Genomic DNA, 7,784 nt, shown 5'->3' with positions numbered 1-7,784 from the left:
GTTTTCTTTCCAGATGTAAAAAAAAAGACTTAATAATAATCGAAACTTAAATATATTTTAATGTTTTTGCTTACAGCTGGTATCTTCGTTCCTTAACATACAATGATATGTGCTAGTAATTAAACTGTATGATTTGAACGCTTAGTTAAATAGTTTTATAATTTTCATGAAAAGTAAGAAATCAATTGTCACTATTTTTATGAATTGTAAAAGTTTTAAATAAAGCAAAGCTTCTTTATGCATTAATTATTACTCATTTTTAAGTTTTGTGAACTGTTACGAATATAATTTGTGCATTTGATCGAGATAAACTGTTCAGTTGTTAAAATGTTTTTGCATAAGCTTACAAATTTCTGGGCAGTATTGCGATAAACGTAAGTAAAATATTTACACAATTGAACATGTGAAAAGATATATCCAAAAATTTATATAAGTACATTTCCGTAATTCAGCTTAATTCAAGGTAATTTCTTTGAGATTTATAAATATGAAACGCGCATAAACTGAAATCATTGAATTCACATAAATCTGGTTTATTTTATTAATATTTATTTGCTTGTTGATATAAGGTTGTTGGTTGTGAAAAAAAGCTATTTAAAACATTCATTTAAAAAAAAAGCAACATGTTACCATTTTTTTTAGATAATTATCTGCTATTAATTTCAGGTAAAAAGTATTCTAAGTGAATCTTTAATAAATAGTAATAATATTGCGAATAAATCAGAAATATCACTTCTTAAAGAAACAATTGGAAAGTATACCCAACAAGTTGATAAAAAAACCTATACAAATTCTTGAAGTTATGCAGAAACATCATTTAGATTTCGAACTATTTCTTAATGATTTTCTGTACTTAGTAAATTACGGATATCATCTTTATAACTTTAAAACAAAAAACTAACAATAGCGAAGCATTTCATTATAAATTTAAGATATTTTTACTGGAAAATCCCTGCATTTAACAGCTGAGAAACACGTACTTTTCACTACCGTATGGCAAATGTTTTGAAGTTACAAACATGGACGCCGCTTGTTCCGTGGAGCTTCTTTCCCCGATAGTGGAGGAAACTGCGAACCCTCCCTCCTTCTATTCTAACCCCCTTGCTTCAGTCTTCGTAAGAGTCAAATTTTTCACCATTACTGTATTTAACTTGAAGGAAGAGGGGTTTTCTTGGCCTTCGGATTTCCGCACCCTCCCGTCAGCAGAAATCCGTTTTAGTTTAAATCTTTTTTTCTTTCCATGCTTTCCTTCTTTTTCCACTGGCCTTGAGACTTTTTTCCTGGATTGCTATTGAACTGTCGACGTTCGCCGGCTGTTTTTGAATGCTCGGGTTTGATTGCCCACTGATTCGCTTTGCTTCCGTAGCCGTGTGCTTGACTTTGCTGTGGTCTTGGCGCACCAAATTGGTTTCGTTTTTCATACTGGCGTCTTCTTTCAATGTCCGCCGTTCTTTGACTTTCAAACTGGATTGCTAGCTCAAATAACTTTTCCAGTGTAGTCGGATTCCTTAATTCAATAAAGTCTTGTACTTGGGGAAGTAACCTCGGCAAAATCACTTGAATTATCTCAGGATCCGGACGGTTTCCATACAAGAGTTTGAAGCCGTGAATTTTTCTTAAAATAAAGCTTGAGAGATTTTCAATTGGTTTCTGGTATATGCTAAAAAGTTCCGCTTCTAATTTCGCACGATCCCTTACGACAGGGAAGGCTTTTACTAAGGCAGTCTTGAAATTTTCGTAAGTATAGGTGATACTTCCCGCTTGACCCAAGAGACTTCTGCCTATGCATTTGAACCAATTAAGCGCTTGGCCCCTCAAAGCGCTGGTAGCTAAGGTGACTTTTTGGAACTCATGCACGGGATACATCATGAAGTGCTCATCTAGTTTTCCAAAAAACTGGTAACCGGTGAGTTTCCATTAAATGTTGCTTCTGGTTTCATCGCTGCGCGCATGGTCTGGACGATGTAACCAAATCCTTCCAGGGCGGCAGCTGGCATTTATGGATTCTGAGCCGCTTCTGCAGGCAGCACAGGTTCTTCTTGAAACTCGGCCATGGTTATTCTTCTTCGTCGGGCGCCACTATCAGGTTATATGTTCCGCCTTACTTGCTTGGGGAACATTCAAGAACCTGACTCGGAACAGGGAGCTTACTAAAGCTATATTCAATAAATGTGGGAAGTAGACAAGATACACAGGAAGGGTGTACGAAACCCTTTATTTTTCACTCTTTACAATAATTTCCGGACTTCGGAATACAGAGACCAACCACTTGTGGTCTAAACGTAAGAATATAAAAATATTAACTAAACTCTAACTTAACTTCGGAATAACAAACAAGGGCCTACGTGGAAGATTGGCCGTATATTAACAGGAAGCCGTATGTAGTACAGAGAACTGTTCACACTACAATACTTTTAAAATTATTAAGAGAATTAAACCTCTGGCCTGGAAGGCAACAATCAACCGAGTAAAACTGCTAAGGCAAGCGGCCTGCTTCTACTAACTCCTTCCTCTCTCTTGCTTGGCAAAAAGCCACAACTTAAGTACTTGGCTTTCGCCAGACAAATTTGCATAAATAAGTTAAAGCTTTTAATTCTGGCCGGAAGTAAAAAATAAGAAGTGATAGTAAAGATTTAAAATAAAATAAACGTTAGTAAAACTTAAGATCCTTACACAATGACAAATTAAGTATTTGGAGGCAATAATATAACAGAAAAATTTTTTAACCGATACATTAATTTAATTAATGAAATTAATGAGAATACATTGTAGCCTACATGAGTATTTTCTCTATCATGAACAGAACATCGAAATTTATAGCTGAATTAAAATGTAAAGTTTACTTAAGTATGCATTATAGGTCTACGTTGAGCCCTATAATGACTTTCGCTGTTTCTACTATTTGGTTGTTAAGCATGGTATCGTATAGAAAAAAAAAAAATACAAGTTGTTCGGAACAAGAATTTCAGACATATTAGAAATGCTCATGATTTCTTAAAATTTCTCAGATACACACAGATTTATAAGTGTAATGTATCCATAATTATTTTCTATTTACATTATATTAATTTCTTCAGCCATATAGGCAAATTTCGGTATGAAAACACCAGAAAATTCCTTAAATTATTGTTTTGATTTAATAAAACAAAAATCTACATCTTCGCACAAATTTTCACAGCTTAGATTGATAGCAAAAGCCAGTTTCAGATGCACTATTACATTTATTCTTCCTTTGAAATTTACAGGGAAAGATAATATTTATTTTATTGTTTTAGTCACACCGATCTTTACTAATTTCGTTAACTAGGAGTTTGCTAAAAGACGCCAACAACGATTGCAACTGTTAATGGTACATGATGCATTAAGTATGAGTTTAAAATTATGAATGAATTAAAAAAAAACATCTTGAACTATGGAATGCTTGCCCTAAAGTTTTGCTTTTGTGAGAAAGGTAATTTCTCACACCACGCTGTTCATCAACATCGCAACATTAATCGTAATCTCGGAACTGCACGTGTGTATATAATCACCGGTCAAGCTGGGTTTTTTCCCTCTCTCTTCGCCCTTGTCCTTCCTACTCTACCTTGGCAGTCATCGAGGCCTCAGGATGTACGGGGCTTTGCCCCTTCATATCTCGCTGATGGACTGTCGCCGTTCCTGCATATTCGCTCATGGAGTATCGTCGTTCTTTTGCGTAAAAAAGAAGCAGAGCTAAGAGATTGCAATATTTAGATTAAAATGCTTAGTTTGAAAGTCAGTCTGTCTTGCTGCCGTGATAGGGCAAAAAATATCTCAAGCAGATTATCAATGCGTGTTCGACTCAAGAAAGTGCATTGTCAGCGCTGTGTCTCCCCGTGGTGCTTTCAGTGTGTTCACGAAATGTGAAAGAGCAAAAAAGATCTTGCACGTGTGTAAAAATATTGAGAGCACTGTACGTAATTAATAAGAAACGAATTCGACTGCATATATGAACGATGAGAGCAGATTGTGGTTTGTTTTCGAATAGTCACTTTTTTGGCATCGGTCTAATGCTCCATTTTTAGGTTCTCACGTTTTGTGTTCTAAGTAATTGTATTCTGATATTTTTATGTGCTATGTGATCAGTGTTATGTATTTAAACCAGAGATTGTGTTTTTGATAAAATAAATGTAAGATTAAGAAAAAGAAATTTGTCTCCGCAGGTCTCATGCATGTGTGTTATTGGGTACGTGAAATATTTGATTATTATTGATACTAGATTTTTATAGGCAATTTACTAACCAATTAGAATTCAAGCCAGTAAATACTGGGCATGTGTAAATTGATTAAGGACTTCTAGATATATACTAAGATAGATTGTCACGTTACAACACCACCTAATGGTGTACACCACTACAGCTTTGCGCATTATTTTGTACCTGCATAATTAAGTCTTAAATGTTAATAAAAAAGTATATGTTAAGTAAAGATTAAAGTACTTTTAAATAAGAGCTTACGATGCGAAAAACAATTACTTGAAATGTTTCATATTAGTACACACATACTTAGCCGTACCATTTATTATCCAAAATGAAACTGTATAGATATTATTACGTTTATTTCATTCATATAGTTATTATTAAGTTTATTTCATTTGCAAATATTTTATTTCAAAATATATTTCCTAATTTTGACAATCTATTTCTCTAGTTTATTTTGTTTACATATCTTCGAACATCATTAACGAACATATTCTACTGAGAGCTTGTATGCATTTATATTTACTACTGAGAGCTTGTATGCATTTATATTTACTACTGAGAGCTTGTATACATTTATACGCTGATTATCCCTTCTGAAAGCTCCATAATTTCTAGTTCGGTATTTTTATTGCCGAGCTTTAGCAACAGAAACTACTATATAATTGAATGAATTAACGTATTTTACATTTACAGTAAATATTTCAAATATGTAACTTTTAGTCTATGAATGCAAAATGTGATGCGAGTATTGTAAAGAGTTTAGAGAATTTGAACACGATGAAACTGTTTTAAATATTTGTATATGAGTCTGTGAGTAGGATTTGCATTACGTTTCGTACTTTTAAGTTTTCAGCATCATTAATGTATAGTAATAATTTAAATGAAGAAGTATAATCATTATCTATGACATTGCATTTTTTCTTATTTTTAAATTTTAATTTAACTGCTGACCGAGATTTTCGGTTTATAAATAAAAAAATAAAATTGAAATAAATATATCAGAATGCAAATATTTCGGTAATCAGAACGTTTCATAGGATTTAAGGGGAGGAGCTTAAGCCTTCTAAAATGCAAGGTCAGTAAACAAACAATTTTTCTCTCTTCCCACTTCTGACGTCATTTACTTACCGAAAAGAAGAACGAAGCCAAAAAGTAAGTAGTTGTTTTCGTGTATTGCAACACAAGAACAAAATCAGTCACGTAACATAAGAATAGACCTTCTAGTTTAAAAATGTCGGTAAAATTCTACCTGAAACTGCTAGAATTTGCTGCTTGAAACTGCTAGACCGTCTTGATGTCTGGAATGAGAGCCAGTTGTTTGAGCCCTTCGACTGTCTCGATAACGTTCGCAGAAAAACTTGAGATTTTCCATAGTTGGGCAGAACTATAAAAGCTTTATTCTGTTACTGCAATCGATAAAACTTCAAGAGCAATCATCCTAGTCTTCTTGGTTTTGCAATTTATCTGATATATAGAAGTGGGAAAATAAGGATGTGTCCTTCAAGGATTGTTATAAAGTAGAATGTATTTTTAATTTCTCAGCTTATCAAAAGCTTGTTAAGCTTATTAAGAGCTTTAATCTTAAAACTTCCGCAGCTTGTGCTTCTAGAACAATCTCTTAAACTTCTAATATTAAAACTAACATAAAATTTAAATTGAGATTTAAAGTAATTTAACTCTTTAGAGTCACAAAGTAGAAACCTAGTCTAACTCTGCAAGCAACCAAGACTAGCAAAAGCTAACGCCGTTCTAAAGTAATTATCACAGCTAAGAGAGAAAATATCTCAATTGTCACTGTCGAAGCTCTTTCTCCGTAACACTTTTCTAATAAATTTAATCAATAGTAATAGTTTCCGACACGATCTCTTCCATAAAAGACAAAAATCAGTCAGCGCCGTGAATGATTGTCTTAGAAAGGGTTCACTTACATTCAAGAGAAATTTATTATAAGATTTTACCTTGAAATATTTAAGGAAAATATTGAATATTTTCACGAAGTTTTGCCTCTTAACTTGAAGGCTTTTACGTTTGTTTCACCTTAGCAAAAGAGTCAGCTTCACGTCTAGATGAAATTGTCACCCACATAATAGTTGAATTATGAAATGAATTACATGCACACATAACCGACAAAGCTTGCTAAAATTTATTTTATAAAAATAAATAAATAAATCACTATCACTTCACTATTCTTTAACTTTTCTCACAAAAGTATTCGGACAGCTCTTCTCAATATGGCAAAGCACAATCAGAATTCACCACTTCAGTAGTTATCAAGAACAATCAGTAGCTACGCATATTTAGCTGTAAACATAGTTCTATATTGATATGTATAATTTTAATCTGATTATTTGTTTACAAAATTCCCACATATTTATATCATATGGCCTCCTATATAAGCTTACGCACTAGCTGCAGTTGATGTATATTCATGTAACGATATTACCATTTTGTCTTAACCTGACTGATAATCTGATGCCGTGGGCTTAAGTTTGTAGTCCGTAAGGATATATCTTCATGTGCCATCATCACTAAATTGTTTCCATGCTATATGCCGTCGCTTCAGTAGAACTCATCTCATTGTCATAGTCCTAAAAATCTTCCGACCAGTGGGCATCTAAACTCTGTATGGATAACACTCCAGAAGGAGACCAACTCGAGCAGGAATCAGTAATTAAAAGCTTGCAGAACATTATCTATAATTAAAATTTGCTTTGCCTTCTTTGAACACATTTTACGCAGATTACACTTCTCACTCCTTTACACTAATTTATTTCTATTAATTAAGCAATATAATTGATTATTTTGGGTTAGAAGGCGTTAGTGAATAATGTTTCATTCTTTACCTGGAAGTATGCAAATCATAAATCACTGAAAATAAAGCATACGAATGGGTAAGCAAATCAGAGTTCATAAAATTTATTTCACTACTAACATTTAGTTATCTTTGCTGACGCTTTATTCCCTTAGCTGATTTACGATTGTGACTCTTGCATGTTTTCGAAAGAAGTTTGTAATGCTATCAAGCAAATTATTTTCTTCCTCTAGCGAGAAACTGAATTAGATAGAAAGATATCTAAATGCTTTTAAACGGGGACATTCAAAATTACGATAGAGTTGGAAGAAAGCAAAAAATGTATTGTAATCAAATGCAATGCTGACCTGAATATCTGAGAATCAAATTTGTAACGTAACGTTGATTTTTAAGGTATTCCTAAGGGAGAAAGTACTTGCATATGATATGGTTTGCTGATTATGATTCTGTTAGACTGAAAGTGTTCGGTGCGAAAAGTATTTAAATCACTAGAAGAACCGAAGCAGAACATTTCAGTCCTGACATTTCGATCCCAGTGTTTAGATCCAAGCATTTCAATTCATTCATTTCACCAAAATTGTTTCGCTTGTAGAGACATTAGGATATTTTTTGAAGCAGGAATCATGAAAAAAGAGCAGTGCCCTCGCCGGGACTCAAGCCCCGGACCTCTAGAATACGCGATGAGTCTGCTGGCCATTACACCACGAAGGCATGCTAAGAAAGAGGGGTAAATTCCTTATATACTCCTCTTT

The sequence above is a fragment of the Stegodyphus dumicola genome, chromosome 5, assembly GCF_044657685.1.
Source record: "Stegodyphus dumicola isolate Sdum_Otavi_A_Nest chromosome 5, ASM4465768v1".
NCBI lineage: Eukaryota > Metazoa > Arthropoda > Arachnida > Araneae > Eresidae > Stegodyphus > Stegodyphus dumicola.
The sequence above is the reverse complement of the archived record's forward strand: the minus strand, read 5'-3'. Positions refer to the sequence as shown.